At 40.8% G+C, this 17,478-nt stretch overlaps 1 protein-coding gene across 3 annotated transcripts in view; it reads left to right on the top strand.

The window, feature by feature from the left end:
• The first annotated feature begins 771 nt into the window (after positions 1 to 771).
• NR2C2 (nuclear receptor subfamily 2 group C member 2) overlaps positions 772 to 17,478 on the top strand; it is a 137,700-nt gene continuing 120,993 nt past the window's right edge. For 2 of the 3 annotated variants that reach the window (XR_008913429.1, XM_007500265.3), the window contains exon 1: positions 772 to 906. The gene's annotated coding sequence lies outside the window, so the exon portion shown is untranslated. The remainder of the gene's footprint in view (positions 907 to 17,478) is intronic. The other variant, XM_007500266.3, reaches the window with a different exon arrangement.

The following is a 17,478-nucleotide window of genomic DNA, read 5'->3' as shown; positions in this document are numbered from 1 at the left end:
CGCACACACAAGTATACACATGCACTTCATACACATATGTGCATTTACCTACATCTGCCTGTATAGCCACACATGCCTCTGCCTGCACTCTACTACGTATATATACATACTCACGTCTCCCTGTAAACATGTAGATAGGGACTCACAAGTTAACACACAACCATCCCTGCCCTGAGGCTCGCGGCAAGGGACATGACTGAAGTGTGCCCCCGGGTGACCAGCCCAGCTAGAAAGAATGAATAGGAAGAGGGCAAGGGCCTACTCACCCTGCCGGAAGACCGGAGCGCCCAGGACAGAAGGGCCTGTGGACGCGCGGAATAGCAGTGGCCAGCCCATACCCCCTCCCTGTGCCGCCCCCGCCAGCCGCCCGAGCAGGCCGGGTTCCGAGACCGCCGCGCCGCCGCCGCCGCCGTCGGGAGGAGGGAGCGTCCACGCCCGAGCCGTCCGGCCGGATGGAGCGCCAGCGCCGGAACGTTCCGGTGTGAGTGTGTGCGCGCCTCAGCCAATCGCGTGCTCGCCCGCCCCCCGCGGCCGGAGCGAGGCTGGCGGTGGGAAGAGGAAGAAGAACATTCACCCTCCTCCTCCCAGCGCGCGGGCGGGCGGCGGCGGCGGCACCGGGGTCACGAACTCTGACCTTTCACTGACAAAAACAATAACAAACCCCCCCCCACCCCAAACCTCGGCCGAGCCTCAGCTCCCCCGCCCCTAAGGCACTTCCCCCGCGGCGGCCCGCTCCCCGCGGCCAGGAGAACCTGCTCCCCACCCTCGGCGCCCCTCGTTCGCCCGCCGCCCGCCCGCGGGAAGCGGCTGCCCCGGCCCTCCGTCCCGCCCGCCGCCCGCCCCCGCCGCAGACACGGGACCAGCTTCGGGGTCAGATTCGAAGCCGCTTTGGCGCCAAATCCTGAGGTAAACGGTCGGGGTCGTTGGCGCGGCTCGGTTCGGCCGAGGCCGCTGGCGGCGGTGCGGGGAGGGGAGGGCTCTCGGCCGGGGCCGCCCCGCGCTGGAAGATGGAGGCGGCGACGGCGGCGGTTGAACCCGACCCCTTTACCTTTGCCACGGGGCGGGCGGACGGACGGACGGGCGGGCGGGCAGGCAGCAGGCGCCACTTTGCATAGTGGGCCGGGCCGGCGCGGGCGTTGCTCGCTCGCTCCCTCGGTGGCCTCGCCCGCCGGCCCGAGGCCGGCCCGGGCCCAGGCAGAGCGCGGCGCTGGGGGTGGGCGCTGCCGGGGGAATGGCCGCGGCTCCGCCTCACAGTTGGCCCTCCGCCAGCGCCGCCATCTTGTCCTCGGCGGAGATGGCTTCTGGGGTGGGTGGTTTCGCACCCCCCGTCCCCCCACCTCCTCCCGCCCCGCAGCCCCCTCCCGCCCACCCTCGGCGCGCTCCCCCGCCTCGGACCGGCCTGGGAGGAGGCGGCCCTGCCGCCGATTTCTAAAGGGCGGGAGAGGCGGACGAGCGAGAGAGAAAAGCGGGGAGGGAGGCGGGGCGCCCGAGCGTGACCGGCAGCGTGCAGGGCCAATCGCGGCCCGCGGGGCGGAGGGGAGAGGCCGGTGCCCCCGCTCCCCCGCCCTAAGCGCAGCTGATTGGCCCCGGGCACAGGGGGTGGGCGGGTCAAGCGGGCCGCTCTGAGCCCAGGGGTTTCTGGCTCCCCGCACCGCGTGGGACCGAACGTGCTGGGGGCAGCGCGGGGCGTGCGTGGAGGTGGGGACCTTGCTACGTTCGGTGCGCGCGCATTCGGCTCTCCCGTCCCCCTAATGAAGGGTCTTCAGCGTCGGGGATACGAGGTTCCCGAGGCACCTCCAGAGGTGGATGTTCGCTTTTTCTGTGATGGAGTGGAAAGCTTGCCATGCGTTCTCCCTCCCTTATTCCTGACCTTGTCATGTCTGTTATGAATCTAATCCCGATTGTTTCTTAATTATCCTGTAGATATATATTTGTATTTGTTTGCCAGAGGCCCCCACCATAGATTGTAAGCTCACTGAGGGCAGGGACTGTCTTCATATTTGTGTCCCCAGCGCTTAGCACTGAGCCTGGCACACTGAACTCGCATAATAAATGTGTATTGACATATATTGCGTTTAACCCATATTTTGCTGATGGGGAAAATAGGCTCAGGAAGGCGAAGGGCCTTCCCTATTCTTTGTCCTTTACTGGAAACAATATTGAAACCCTGCTGAGCTGCTCCCATTTATTTGCCCTTTTTCTCTAATTTCCTATTCGCATTACCTAACTTTGACAATACCAGGGCACCTAGGAAGGATGCTAGCTTTGGAGTGGACGATTTGGGATCAGATCCCAGCCCTGCTGCTTCCCTTTGCTGATCCATCCGGCAAGTCACTTCATCTTTCCTCTTCCTGGATTTCGTTTTTCTTAAAGAAGTTGGTTGGGGGAGAGGGGCAGCTGTGTGGCTCAGTGGATTGAAAGTCATGCTGAGAGATGGGAGGTCCTTGGTTCATATTTGGCCATAGACAAACACTTCCTAGCAGTGTGACCCTGGGCAAGTTACTTAACTCCCATTGACTAGCCCTTACCACTCTTCTGCCTTGGAATGGTTCCAAGGCACAAAATCGGGGTTCTAAAAAAAAAAAAAAAGCAGAATATGGGTTTTGACTAGATGGCCTCTAAGGTCACTACTAGTGCAAATTGTATATTCTATGAAACCTTTTATACTGTGAGGCATACCAATAGGAGCAGTGCTGGGTTTTTTCAAACCCTGACAGTCAGCAATTTAGGTATCATTGACCAAGGAAATAAGCATCTGGATCTATATGAAACTTCTACCAAATGTTTACTTTTAAAAAAAAAAAGCTATTGTGAAACCAATTAAAATATGGAAACATTTCATAAAATATATCTATTGGGGCAGTAGTTCAACTTGTGTACAGTTATATCTTCTTTTGATAAGAGACACTTTGTGGTTTAGCATTAAAAATCAAAATATTTACCTAGCCTTCCCTTGGTCTTGCTCATTGATTATAGTACCCTCTCTTCCTCACAAGGAGCCTATTCTCAGTATTTAGTTCTTTGTCAATCCAAGGATGGTGACATTAGAAGTGAGCTTTGGTCACATGTTGCCCTATTCTTTCTTGGGACTTGTATCCAAGCCTTAAAGCCCTACAGGCTTGTAGTTGACTCTCTGAAGTGCTGTCTATTCAGATCTTTTTCCAGGGTTCAGTTTAGCCCACAGCATGATGGTACAGTGGGAAGTGCATTAGATTTGGAGTCAGAAGAACTGGTTTCACCTCTTATCTCTCTGCCACACCACATTCTACTTATGTGATTATGAACAGGTCTCTTAACCTTTCTGGGCTTCGATTTATTTACCTCCAAAAGGAGGGGGTTGTACTAGCTGACCTCTTTACTTCCTCCCAGTTTTAAATCTGTGATCATATAGTTCAGAATCCTGGAAAGTTTGGACCAGCTATTCTCAGTCAAAAAACAGCAAAAGAAGTAGGGTTGGATATTGCAAACTTTATATAATATATAAAGAGGAAATAATTTCGTTATTATTCCTGAGTTTAAATCTAAACTCAACACTTAGCTCATCTGTCCTGAAGCCAGGAACCCCTCACTCACTGAGTTTTCTGTTTTTTTTTGTTTTGTATTGTTTTGTTTTGTTTTAAACCCTTACCTTCCCTCTTGGAGTCAATACTGTGTATTGGATCCAAGGCAGAAGAGTGGTAAGGGCTAGGCAATGGGGGTCAAGTGACTTGCCCAGGGTCACACAGCTGAGAAGTGTCTGAGGCCAAATTTGAACCTAGGACCTCCCGTCTCTAGGGCTAGCTATCAATCCACTGAGCTATGCAGCTGCCCCAGTTTTTGCTTTTTTTTTTTTTAATGAACTGGTCCTAGAATTCTGGCAACATAAAAATAATCCCTGAAATTAACAAATTGGTAGGTACTTATCTGAAAGCGCTCCTAAGGAGGGTAAAACAATTTGTCACTTAATCCAAACATTTGAGTGATTTCACTAAGCAAATAATCACATAGGATATAAAGGATATATGTGGCAATGCAGGATAGATGCAGCCCAGCTTTATATAGAAGTTATTGCTTGAGCTCAGTAAGAAGACAGTTCTCAGAGAAGTAAGGAAGAGATGCATTCCAGATATGGGGACAGCCAGTACAGATGCATGCAAATAGGAGATGAAGGGTTATATGATATATGTGAAGAACAGTAAGAAGGACAGTTTAACTGAGAAGAGTAGTTTGGGATGAGAGAGTGAAGAGCTATTGGAGTTTATTGAATAAGGGAATGACATGGCTAGAATTATACGTTATGAAATTCACTTTGTTTCAAAGCAGAGAATCTAGTTAGAAAGCTATTGAGTAGGCTAGAGGTGATAAGGCCCTGAGCTAGGATTGTACCCCTGTGAGTAAAGAGGAGATAATCGTGAAACATGGTGAGAAGTCGATTTGACAAAATTGACAATTTACATAGGAGAGGTGAAGGAGAGTGAGGAATTGGGGAATATTATGTAATTTGCAAACAAAAGACTATGGTTTTCTCATCAGAAATAGAGAAATTTGTAAGGAGGGTGGCCCTGAGGAAAGTCATTGGGATTCATCCTATTTGAAATGTTCAATAGGCATTCAGAGATGATGATGTCTATTAGAGAGAAGAGGACTGTAATAGGTTAAACACAAAGGACTTGATGGGGTCACCAAATGAGAGAGTTGAGAAAAAGGAAAGGAGCCCAACATAGAATTGGGGTATACACACAATTAGGAGTCATGATAGGAATTAACTAGCGAAGACTGAGAAAAAGTAATAGACAGAATGCTAACTAGGAAAGCAAAAACTCAGGATAATAGTAACCTACAGTTAGTCAGGAAACATTTGTCTGCTATGTGCCAGGCACTGTTCTGAGCACTGGGGGGTACAAAAAAAAAAAAACGTAAAAGACAACCCTAGCTCTCAAGGAGCTCCCAGTATATTGGAAAGACAGCATGCAAAAAATTACAAACTGGCTAATTGTAGAATAAAATACAAGAATGGGAAATTAAGAAAATCTTCCTATAAAAGATGAGATTTTTATTCAGTTTTGAAAGTAGTCAGAAAAACAAGTAATCCTAACCATTGATTTAAAAAAACAATGAGATAATATGATTAAGAAATGAATTCTAATTATAGAAAGTATTTTAAATTGAGGCATGGGATCTGAAGAAACTGGGTAAGAGGAAAAGAAATAGAAGCAATGAGTGTCAGATTTTTTTTTTAAAGTAATTTAGCTGTGAAAAGAGATAGGGTGGGTCATAGATTGAGGGAATGGTAGACATAGTGAAGACTTTTTTAATAATGAGGAAGACACTAAGGCAGATATCAGTAGAGGGATTGAAGATAAGTTTGAGAAAACAAATAATTATGAGGTAAGTCTAAAGGAAATGGAGGGAATGAGATGAGATCATGGATACTCATAGAGGAATTGGTGTTCACAAAAAAGATTACCTGTTCATCAGGAACTGGATTAAAGGAAGAGAGAATGGGTATAGATGTTGGGGGATGAACTTTAAAACACTCTATAAATGCATCTGCATCAGTTCTTCAACAGTTCAACTGCTTATGCCAGTCAGGAAAACTGACCTACTAAATATTGGGTCTGGTCAGATTGAACTGCTGGTGAAGAGATGTCAATATAAATATAATTTCTTCTCTGTCTTTCTCCAGAATGACTGTGCTTTCCCTGATCGTATGGGACTGGCTTAAAAAAATACAACCAGAATTACTTTAAAGTCCAGCAATATCACTGTCCATTTTAAGTAAAACCACAGGAAAGAGGCAGAGTAGAGCAGTGGAGAATATGGAATTAGAGGTCAGGCAAACTGCAATTAAATCTTGACTGCTCAACCTGTGACCTGACTAAGTCACAACACTTTTTATATAACAGGAGGAGGTCAGACTAAATGGCCCAGCTTAGGTCCCTTCCGGCTAAAAGTCTATTACTATAATTATATACATGAGTGAGAAGGGAGAGGTTCTTAGAGAGATAACTGTGATTCATAATTTATAATTAATTATAGTACAATTACAGGTCCTTGATGAATTAGTATAATTGATAATGAAATTACTAATTTGTTTTCTTATGCATTTTAAAATTCACATATTGAAACTCATTATAAACTAACTATTGTAGAAGTCAGTTAAATTTGGGGTATGACCTAGACCAGTGATAGCAAACCTCTTAGAGACCAAATGCCCAAACTACCACCCTCACACAGCATGTGAGCCCCCCTACACACATACACACACACACACACACACACACCTTACTCCAGGTGGGGAGGGAAGAAGCATTCCCATTGCGCTGCTGGGCAGAGGGGCAGGTGACGGGAAAAATGTTCTCAGGCACAGTGGAGGAAGGAGAGCAGCTGCCTCTGGCACATGTGTCATAGGTTCACCAACACAGACCTAGTCCTTCCTAGAGGCAGAGAGATAGTCAAGATAATCTCTATAAACCTCTCTGGCTAACATATTTATAATCGTTCTTCATTCCAAAGCAAGAAAATAAATAAATTTACAAGATTACTTTTAAGTAATATTAGTAGATTAGGCCTTAAAATAGGTATTTTGATATTATTTCAGTTGTAGAAACAAAATATCAGGTCAGGGCACATTTCTTAAAATGTCTGGAGTTTTACTCTCCATCTTATGGGATCAGAGAATAGGGAAAACAAAACCTGATCATATTTTAGCCACAAGAGAAAAAGCAATCATCCGTAACTCATGACTTGACTATCTGGGCTACAAAGTCATCTGACAGAATACTTGGAGTTAGGTACCATCAATGTCCCTCCTTTCCCCCATTCAGTCCTAATCCTTATTTGAATAGTTGTGATTGTTTCCTATGTTATTAAAAGATATTGGAGCTTTAAGTCATTCTCCCTAGAAAAGGAGCAAAGGAAAGGATTTCTCTGCAGCATTTCAGAAGATATTGTTTAAAAATACGCAGGCATAGATTTTATTCCTATGGGTACTACTGTTATGATCTGAAGCAGTATTGATTTGTTGTGACTATGTATATTGTCTAACTTTGAAAATCTTGTCTATTTGGTTATCATCATATAAAAATCACATTATTATAAAAAGGTTTTTTAAATATGTGAGAAAAATAGAAGTTTTTTTTTTTTTTAAGTCTAGCAAATATAATCATTTTATTGGATTGGTAAGTACAAATCTTGGGTTGCATAAATTGTAAATAAAAGCAAAACAGTTGTGATATTTTGTTAATTTTCCTACAATTCAGTTGTGAATTGTTCATGGATAAGTATTTGGATAATTGAACTTGTTTTATAATATTAAGCAATTTATTTAAGTATTAGAACTACTGTACTCACGATAGCTTTGGTGTTTATAAACAATTACTGATTCATCTCTAATATTTGATTGGCAAACACAGTTAGTTCCTCCAAAGCATATATATTTAGGCATTTATTATATTTAGAAGCTTTGATGACTCATTTGCTTTCAATGCAGAAATGGCAGTCTTGTGTAGTTTGAATCAGGAGATCTGGGTTCTAGTCTCACTTCTGCTCAGTGTATCCCTGGGAAAGTCACTTTACATGTTTTGCCTATTGCTTCCTATGTAAAAATTAAGATTCTTGAATTAGATCACTGATTCTTAACCTCTTTATTTGCTAGTCTGTAGAATTATAGATCCTTTCTCCTGACATTTTTTAAGTGCATAAAATAAAATACACAGGATTACAAAAGAAATCAATTTAATTGAAATAGGATATTTCAAAACATTTTGAAAAAGTATATTAAAAAAAGTTTTCTGACTTTCAAGTTAAAAACCCCTGTGTAAAAAATTACATAATCTATGAGGTCCTTTCTGGCTATAAAATCATTTGAGTTTTTGACACCTTTTCAGGCCTTTGACACTTTTTAGACCTGAATAAAATATTACAATTTAGCTTGTCCCAAAAGCTATTATCCTTTTTCTTTGTTTTTTTTTAAAAAATATATTTTCATTTTAATTTATTTAATTTATTACACTAAACATTTCCCAATTACATGTAATTTTAAGTCATTTTAAAATTTAAAAATTTGAGTTCCAAATTCTCCCTCCTGCTCTTCCCCTCTTCTTAAGAAGGTAATCAATTTTATATCAGTTATGCATATGAAGTCATTCCAAACATTTCCACGTAAACCATGTTACAGAAGAAACCAGCAAGAAATTAAATAAAAAGAAAGCAAAAACGCATATTGCAGTTTGCATTCAAAGTTCATCAGTTCTGTCTGGAGGTATATCACATTTTTTATCATGAGTCCTTTAGAATTGTCTTGGATTATTATCTTAATTTGTGTCGCTGGGACTTTCACAATTAATCATCCTTACAATACTGCTGATATTGTGTACAATGTTCTCCTGGTTCTGCCCACTACACTTTTCATGAGTTCATTCTATGTCTTCCCTCGTTAAAGGCTATATTTTCAAAAAAGGTGAATATTGAGGAAGGAATTCTTGTATGTTGGTTTTTCTGGTGGACCTTGTCATCATTCTAATTCTGACTAACCCAAAGTTAAAAAGCAAGGTTTGGAAAACTGATCCCATATCTAGAGCCAAAACTAGAATATGTAGTAGGAGCTATATGTTATTGATGGGGTAAGGTTAGAGGAGGGTTCATAGGGAATTCTAGCACAGCTTTGGTAGTGAGCCACAGATTGTCTGTCTGAAGTTGCCTGTACATTTAAAATATATTTTCAGAAACCTCTTCTATTGGTATTTTAGTTCATAGATTATTTTTACCAATTGTCTATAAACCGTATCTATTAACTATAACCATATAATAAAAACTGTTATATTAATCTAGACAGGAATAACCCCTCCAGAATAATAACCTTGGTTGTGTAAACAAGGCTTTCAAATTATATGATTATGATTAAAGGAATTGGATTTAAAGGTAATTCGAATCATCTAGGCTTCAGTTTCTTCATTTGTAGAATAATAAGAAGGTTGTAACAATTAAAATTATGAGACTGCTAGTATCTTTGTAACTTTATTAAATCAAAGTAGTAATAGTAAAAAGAGAGGGAAAGATAGGAAAGAGGCAGAGAGGTACTTAGGTTACCTAAGTAACCTAAGTTATTATATTATAATATATTATTATTATATTATATTATATTATATATATTATATATATTATTATATTATAATATAATATGTTATATTATAAGTAACCTAAGTAACCTATTCCTTCAGATTCCTTCGCTTCAGTCAGAAGAACCCCCCAAAACCACCTAGTCTCCGCTTAAAAGCTCTTTTCTCCACCCACTAGCTCTCACATGTCACATCTCAGGAACCAACCATACTTTCTTAATTTGCCTGGGCCGCCCAGGCGGGGCAGTACCTGTGGAATCAGTTTCCTGTCTCATTTTTTCCTTGGTTCTTTAACTTCAAGGGTTTATCTGTACCTGAATTTATTCACTGGTCTTTGACCTCCAGGTCACTGAGAGATGATAAAAAAAGGCGACAATGGAGAAAGAGAGAGATATGCTTCTAACTGTCTCTCCCTTCCCCTTCCCCTTCCCCCGTGATTCTGTGGGAGGCAAGCATGTTGAAATCTCCCCAATTGAGGTCTTTGGGAGATTCTCTTACTAGAAGTGTTTAAAATATTGTACTTTACAAAAGGAGAATTACAGCAATTAGGGGATAAGAGAGGAAGAAAAGTGAAAGAAAACAAAAAATAATTGATAGATATACTGACAGAAAGCCAATTAGAGGCACTCCCCTTTGGCATAAGAGTTTACATTAAGAATAAATGTTTATTATATCTCAAAGTTCACTCTGGATCTTTTGATGCAGTGTGTGGTTTCTACAGGAATCCTAATGACACCTTCTCCAAAAGATCCACTTTCTTTTTTCAGAATGTTGGTGATTTTCTTTTCCTAAAATGTCTCCAAAAGATTTTAAACCTTGGATTTTAGGATAATTATACAATCCACCCCTGAGGGAGGGTGTTGACCAACACTAGAATCACTCACTCTGGGATACTTGGCTGAGTTATGAGGTATATGTTTTCAAAAGAAAACCAAAACCCAATGGAAAAGAAAAAAATTAAATTCTGGATATATGCATGCATATATATATATATATATATATATACATATATATATCTTATATAAAATTATGAGCAAAAAATAATAAATCCATAACAGGTTCTTGAATCAACAGCAAGGCCTAATGAAAATTATTTATGTCCTACAAGTCTGCAGGACAATTGCAGCAATATTGCATTTACCCCTCAGCAGCTAGGACTACAGAAAATTGCCATACTATAAAATAAAAGGGACTAAATTTTGAGGTAAAAAGGAAATATGATTTCCTGGTCTGATTTTTCCTTTAGTCTCAGGGATAGGGGAACCAAAATGAAAGCCAAACTAAAGTACTTGTAGGAAAATGGCACGTGGAAGGCCAGTGTCCGGATTTGTCAAACAGCCACTTCCTCAAACCTCAAAACAAGTCCTCTGTCTTGGCACAGGCCCTCATCAATCCCACAGGGATTGTTGTTCTCCTCGACCTTGAGCTTCTTGGCATTTGCAGTGACTCTTTTGTGATCCCTTCTTCTAAAATCAGACACAATTATTAGTTAAAGTCCCATAATATTTAACAATCAGTGGCAGATTTCCATGGTCTAAAGCTTTTGGGTATGTATTGGTATTAGGGCTAATAGACATTATAAACTAATCCTTCAAAATCAAAAACGCTAATACTGATTCCATGTACTCAAATACAAAAAATAAGAAAGAAAAAGAAATTCAACTATCCTAATGCAAATATAGGAAAAACAATAATAAAAATTTAAAAATCAGGAATCCATAGTTCACATTACATGAGACAATGTGTTAGCCAAACAGACATAACACAAAGATTTTTTACTCAAAAGCAAGGTCTGTTTCCCCTCTAACTTGGCCATGATCCACAGTGTGAGTGTACATGATTTTTTCACCAGGTAAAAGTTTGTTATAAACAGTAGTACAACAGCTAATACATATTTTAAATACCACAATTCCCAAAATTATAAGAGCCGTGACAACTGCAAGCAAACCTGTTCTATGGACTTTTATAATGGTATTATCTCCAGTCCATTCATAGGAGGAGGGTACAATTAAAGGCAATGCAGCAGAACTTATAGCTAATAGCCAAAACATAGTAACTGAAAGTGACAATGTGTAACAGAATAGTTTAGGTCAAATTAATATGTAAACTTAAAAACAAAATTAAACCTTTATATGTGACAGGATACAGTCAATCAGTGTCAATAGAAGGTACCCATTTTACATGCGAGCAATGAATTCAGGAGTCCTTTTCTCCAACTTTGATAGTTGTTGGAATGATTAACAGTACTTGAAGTGGACCTTCCTAGGCAGGCTGAGTTCCTCTAGTGCGCTGGAAATTTTTGATGTACACCTTGTCTCCTGGGTGTAGGTCTTGGAGCGAGAAAAGTACAGAGGTCCTGCTTGTACCGCGGCTCCAGATTCATGGAGTTCCTGCAGTTTGACCTGTAAATCCAATCTGAGCTCTGGGCCATGAATCTGTAGCTTTGATCAGTCCTGATCACTGATTCTGGTCAGTGTCTTGGCATTTTTGCCTAATTTGACTGAACTGCTAACAAACTGAATTAAGAATAGTTTAGAGAGAATAAAAAGTAAAGAAAGTAAGAGTACTCAAACCTTTATGGTCACCAAATTGTAATAATTAAACTTATGAGGCTGATAGTAGCTTAATAACATTATTAAATCAAAGTAGTAAAGAGAGGGAAAGGTAGGGGAGAGGTAGAGAGGTACTTAGCTTACTAATCTATTGGCTATCATGATGAATTGAATCTAACCTCCTACAACAGTTCCTCCAGTCCCCATGGTCCAGCCAGCAGACCCCCACCAGAGACTACCTGATCTGTACCCACTAGCTCTCACACATCACATCTTAGGAATCAACCACAATTTCTTAATTTGGCTGGGCTGCCCAGGTGGGGGAAGTGTCTGTGAAATCTGTTTCCTGTCTCATTGGTTCCTTAACTTCCTTTCTCTGAGGGTTTATCTATACTTGAATTTACTCACTGATCTTTGACCTCCAGGTCACTGAGAGAAGATGTTTTAAAAAGTGACATAATGGAGAGAGAAATTTGCTTCCAACAGGGTAGACAAAATGAACCTCAAAGATCTCATCCAATTTTTAACTTTTTTTTTATTCTTTGAATGCAACAAATGAAGTATCTGAAGATTTCAAGCACAAAAATTGTCACAGTTCATTTTTTTCCATCTTCTTGGCTATTAATAATTACATTGATCTACATTTGATTTTTACAAAAAAGAAACATGAAAGGGCACTAACAAGCATAGCATTTGAAATAATATAATATCTTATTTATATCAAGAAGTTCTCAAAAAACACTTAGCAAAGCAGAAACTGAGCTTTCTTTTTGTCTTCTGTACCTTCCCTTTTCACCAGCCAAACTCTCAGGTGGACCTTTGACTAAAGAACATAATATAAAAGGGCTCAGCAAATCTTAAAGTGGTAGAAGTATTAGCTATAATTTTGTTTGAGAGGCAGCATGGCTTGATGCATCGGGAGTGTTGGAGTTGGAATCAGAAAAGTCCTGAGTTCAAATGTACCCTCTGACATTTCCTCTGTGATGCTAGGTGATCAGTGAGCATTTCAGGGTCTACTCTGTGCTGGGGCCCTGTGTTAATCACAGAATACAAGGCAAGTCAAACAGTCCTTGTCTCCAACTTATAAGCTAGGCGTGAGCCAGTGCATACTGCTCTTGCTGCTGCTGCTACAGCTCCTTAGCTTTTATATAGTGCTTTAATGTTTACAAAATCATTTACAAGAATTAGCTCCTGGTATCTTCATAACAGCAACATGGAGAAGTAGGTGGTATCGTGTTCCTTGTTCTGTGGTTGAGGAAACAGAGACCGAGGGAGTTGCTTGGCCAGAATCACAGATAGGACATGTTTGAGATTAGATTTGAACCCGTGTCTCCCTAACTTAGGGTCCTGTGCTCTTTTGACAACTACTGTATTTTTGTGTGAATGTTGAATGAATGAATAACACCACCTGATTTATGATATGCCTGGGACCACATAAGCACCAAATCAGGAAGGCTAGACAGTCCTTGCCCCCTGGAGCATTCATTCTAACGGATGTAGAGCTGAGTCTGTGACTGTGTGACAGCCAGATGGAGGTGCCATTCCTGGCAGGAGAAGGTCCTCAGCCCCATGCTCCACCCCGGTTTTCATGGCATGTCTGTCTTTTGGACCCTCCTCAGGTTTTTTGCTGGATCTTTGTCCAGGTTCTGCTGAAGGTGGCTAGCCCAGGATTGCATGGCATGCTTTCTTTTCTTTTCCTCCTGTACTGTTTTCATTTGGTGATCTCATCAGTTCCCACAGATTCAGTGATCACCTACCCCACTACTGATGACTCTGCTGACTTCCACCATCCCATCTCAGTCTGCCTTCTGGATATCTCTGAGATGACCCAGAGGCATCCTGAATGCAACATGTCCAAAGGAGAATTAAGTGTCTTTGCCCCCAAACCTTCCCTCTGCCTGACTTCCCTATTGAGAGCATTTGAAGGGACAGGCTCAGAACTTGAGTGTTTTCCCCAACTCCTTATTGTCCCCAATATTCAAATTGTTGCCAAGACCTTTTGATTTTATCTTCATAATATTTCTCACATTTGCTTCCTTCTCTTCTTTGGCACTTTGACCATCTTGGTTCAGGCCCTCATCACCTTCCTCCTGGGCCATTGAATAGCATCCTATTGGTCCGCCTCCCTCAAACCTCTTCCTGACACAGCTGATTTTCCTAAAGCACAGGCCTCACTTGGTCACCCCCTCTGGCTCCTTATTCTAGCCAGATCAAATCTAGAATCCTCTCTGGCATTTAAAGCCCTGATAAGCTACCCTCACCATCCCACATATGTATTCTCTGAGCAGGTGACACTGGCCAGTTTGGTATTCCTCAAATAAGAAACTCCATTTCTCGGCTTTGAGTATTTTCATCAAATGCCCCCACTCCTGGAAGTCTCTCCCTTCTCATTCTTGCTTCCTGGCTTCCCTCCAAATCTCAGCTAAGATCCCACCTCCTCCAGGAAGCCTCCATCTAGTGATTATTTCCAGTTTGTCTTTTAGAGAGAGTTTGATTGTACAGAGTTGTTTCCATGTTGTCTGCTCCATTAGACTGGGATCTTCTTGAAAGCAAGGAGTGTCTTTCACCTTTCTTGGTTAGTGCCATTCCTGCTCCCCAGTAGGCCCTTAGTGTTCATTGACTGAAGGGGGTTCAAGTTGCAGAATCAGCATCTACAGAATAGATAGAGGATGATTTGGAGAGATCAGGGAATGCATTTGAGCTGAACCTCTTAAGAGGCAGAGATGGAAAAGGAGGACATTTCAGGCATGAAGATCTATTCAAAGAGGAGGAGATGGAGGGTGCCTTAGATGAAAAATAATGAGAAAGTTTGTATGTTTGGGCTATAGTGTGAGTGAAGAGTGGAAAGGGAAGGCAAGTTAAAGGACTTCTATGAGCTCCAGTATCCTCCTCTATAAAATAGAGAAGTATGCCAATAATATTTAGAATTTCTACTTCACAAGATTGTATAAGGCTCAAATGAGAGAATATATGTAAAGAATTTTACAAACTTTAATGTCTAGATGCTTTTCAACTATGACTATTATTTATTTTCTCATCAATGTTCAGGCTACCACCTCTAAATGCTCTTTCATTTTGTGCAGCCCTTTTCCATGTTTATGTACTCCAAAAAATCTTCTCAGGCGCCCCCCCCCCCCCAAATAGAAAGCCTTCTTTTGAATCTTTTAATGAATACCATTGGAGCTCACAGACAGTTTTCACTCATCCATTTCCTCATTTTCCATTTGTACATTTCTTTCATGATACCTTTTATTCTACATTTTCTACTCTGTGTCATTGTATGTTGCAACCTATACATATCTACCATTCATATTTCTGCTTTCTCTTGAGTAGCCTAGAATTTTGCCAATGGCTTTTATTGTTTTGAAAATAACATTTAGAATTTATTATATGCTTTTTTAAAAGCAAGCAGTGTGAAATGAAGTCATAGTTTTATGTAGAATATTTTGTGTTCTACTGCAAATGCTTTTAATAGTGTTATGTTAAAATAAAATTATATTTCTCCCATTTTTTATAGTTTATATAAGATATCAATCTCAAATTTCTCTTTTGAAAAGTAAACTGATTTCATCATACCAATATACTTGTATAGAGTAGAAAAGAATGTTACTTAAATATGAACTTTTCCTTCCTATATGTGAGCAACATAGAGACATATGTATATTAGATGGTTTGAATGAGTTCACCACAATTGTAAATGCTTGTTCATTGGTTTCTGTCCGGCAGGACTTTCCTTGTCTCAGGAATTCTTTATTGTCTTCAGAGATTCTGTGGATTCCAAACGTAGTGTTTCTGAGATAGTATCACTAAACTGAGTAAACAAATTACTGACAGCCTTTTGGAGCCACCATTGCCCAAACTGGACCACTGATTCTGTGGTCATGCTCAAAGATGAAAATTTTATTGTGATGTTATGATAGTTGTGAACTTAATCCTTTTTTTCTTCCTGTGACATTGAAGGCTATACTTACTTGATTAGTAGCAAGGTAATTGAAGTAACTAGGTGGTATAGTGGGAAAACACTGCACTTGTCCTAAAGACCTGAGCTTGAGTCCTACCTCAGATTCTTCCTAGCTTTGTAACTCTGGGCAGGTCACTTAATGCCTTTAAGCCTCATCTGTAAAATGAGAATAATAGCACTGACCTCTCAGATTGTTATACAGTTCAAATAACACCTCAAAACCCCTCTATAAATGCTTGCTATTATTAATAGATGATTCCCAATGTCTTTACTATAAAAAGGAAGCATTGCAGATCTTCCTACACAGTTGAATGTTTTGTATAAAACTCAGTTATAAAATAACAAATACCAGTCATCTACTTATTCTACAGCTCTGTTACTATTTTTTATGTCCCATTACCATGTGCTACACACAGTGCATGAGCCCAGGAGAAACTGGGTTAGTCACTACAGTACCATTTACTTGATCAGCTAAAAAATGTAATAAGAAGATATGCTCTGGTTCTGTTTAGAGCATAAAGCTCTGTCAAGGTAGAGGCCATGTCTTCTAGCCTCTGGCATTTAACATACTGCCTTGAGGATATAGGCTTTTAATAACTGTTGAATGCAGGATGTGCACTTGTGGCATTTGGTCTTTTAATACCACCTGACTGATAATGATATAATCTTAACTCTGGAGATTTATTCCAGTATGGGGGAGGTAAGGGAGCAGCCCTTGATCTGGAGAAGATTGCATTTCAGCCTCCCGACTTCTGCTACTATGATGTATGACCATGGACAAGTCATTTCACTTTATTGGGTACAAGGTTCATCAACTGTAAAACAGGCGTGAATCGTATGATCTCAGAGGTTCCTTCATCCCTAGCATCCCAGGGTCACCATGAAAAGTTAGAATAGCTGATAATGAAAGCTCTCTGCTGTATTCACATGAAAAATCAGCCCAGGCTTCCACATTTCTTTCTTCCTTCTGCTCACTTTTTACAATCCCACTGCTACAATGATAGCTTTTATCTGAACAGGCATGTCGGTATCAGTTTAAAAGGGTATGATGGAACACATTGCTCATAGGCAAACAGTCTCTTTCCCTAGTTTTCTTCTCATGAAATATCCATACAGTTAGAGACTGGCTGGTGGATGACAGAATTTACACATAATGGGAAGGCAAGTCCAAATCCAAATATCTGAATCTATAAATACTTTTCACAACAGTATTCTCTTTGTACAGTTACTTGGTTATGGTTTCTTCTGTTAGGTAAGGTATTCTTTCCACTCTTGTGGAGCATGGCACCCCATCCCACCTTTCCCATCTTAGCTAATAGTGTTTGGGAGTTGTTCTAGCTGAAAAGTTCATCACCAAACCTTGTAACTTGAGCCTCTTTATTTGCCTGGGCTGCTCCTCCATCCATAACTATACAGTGCATTATGTGACCTTTTTTGAAAGCCTTTCCACCTTGATAGGACCAAGAACCTTAATATGTGTGGGAGGAGGGTTTTAGCATGAATCAGTGATATTAGAAAGCCTGCCCTTGATCATTTGCATGTGGAATTTTTTTGGAGATGACAAATAGCCATTATTTTCCTCATGTGGACTTCTCCCATGATCTTTAGTTCCATTTTGCTTTATCATGTAGCCTATATTAATTTTTTGTACCTTTGATGTCCATCTAATAGTATGGTGTTAAATGTGGGCATGAAAAGCTGGGGAATGAAGGGTGGTTATTTCCCTGGTGATTCTCACCCCTCTTCCTTTGTGTAGCTGCCAGAACAATTAAGGGAACCTGTCCGTTCCTCCTTTTCTGTAAAAATGTGGTTTGTCAATCTAATGTATAGAATTAGGAAGAGACCTGTTAAAATATTTATATTCTAG

This window comes from Monodelphis domestica, chromosome 7 (assembly GCF_027887165.1).
Source record: "Monodelphis domestica isolate mMonDom1 chromosome 7, mMonDom1.pri, whole genome shotgun sequence".
In the NCBI taxonomy this organism is placed as follows: Eukaryota; Metazoa; Chordata; class Mammalia; order Didelphimorphia; family Didelphidae; genus Monodelphis; species Monodelphis domestica.
Note: the sequence above shows the minus strand (reverse complement) of the source record. Positions and strands in the feature narration are given on the sequence as shown.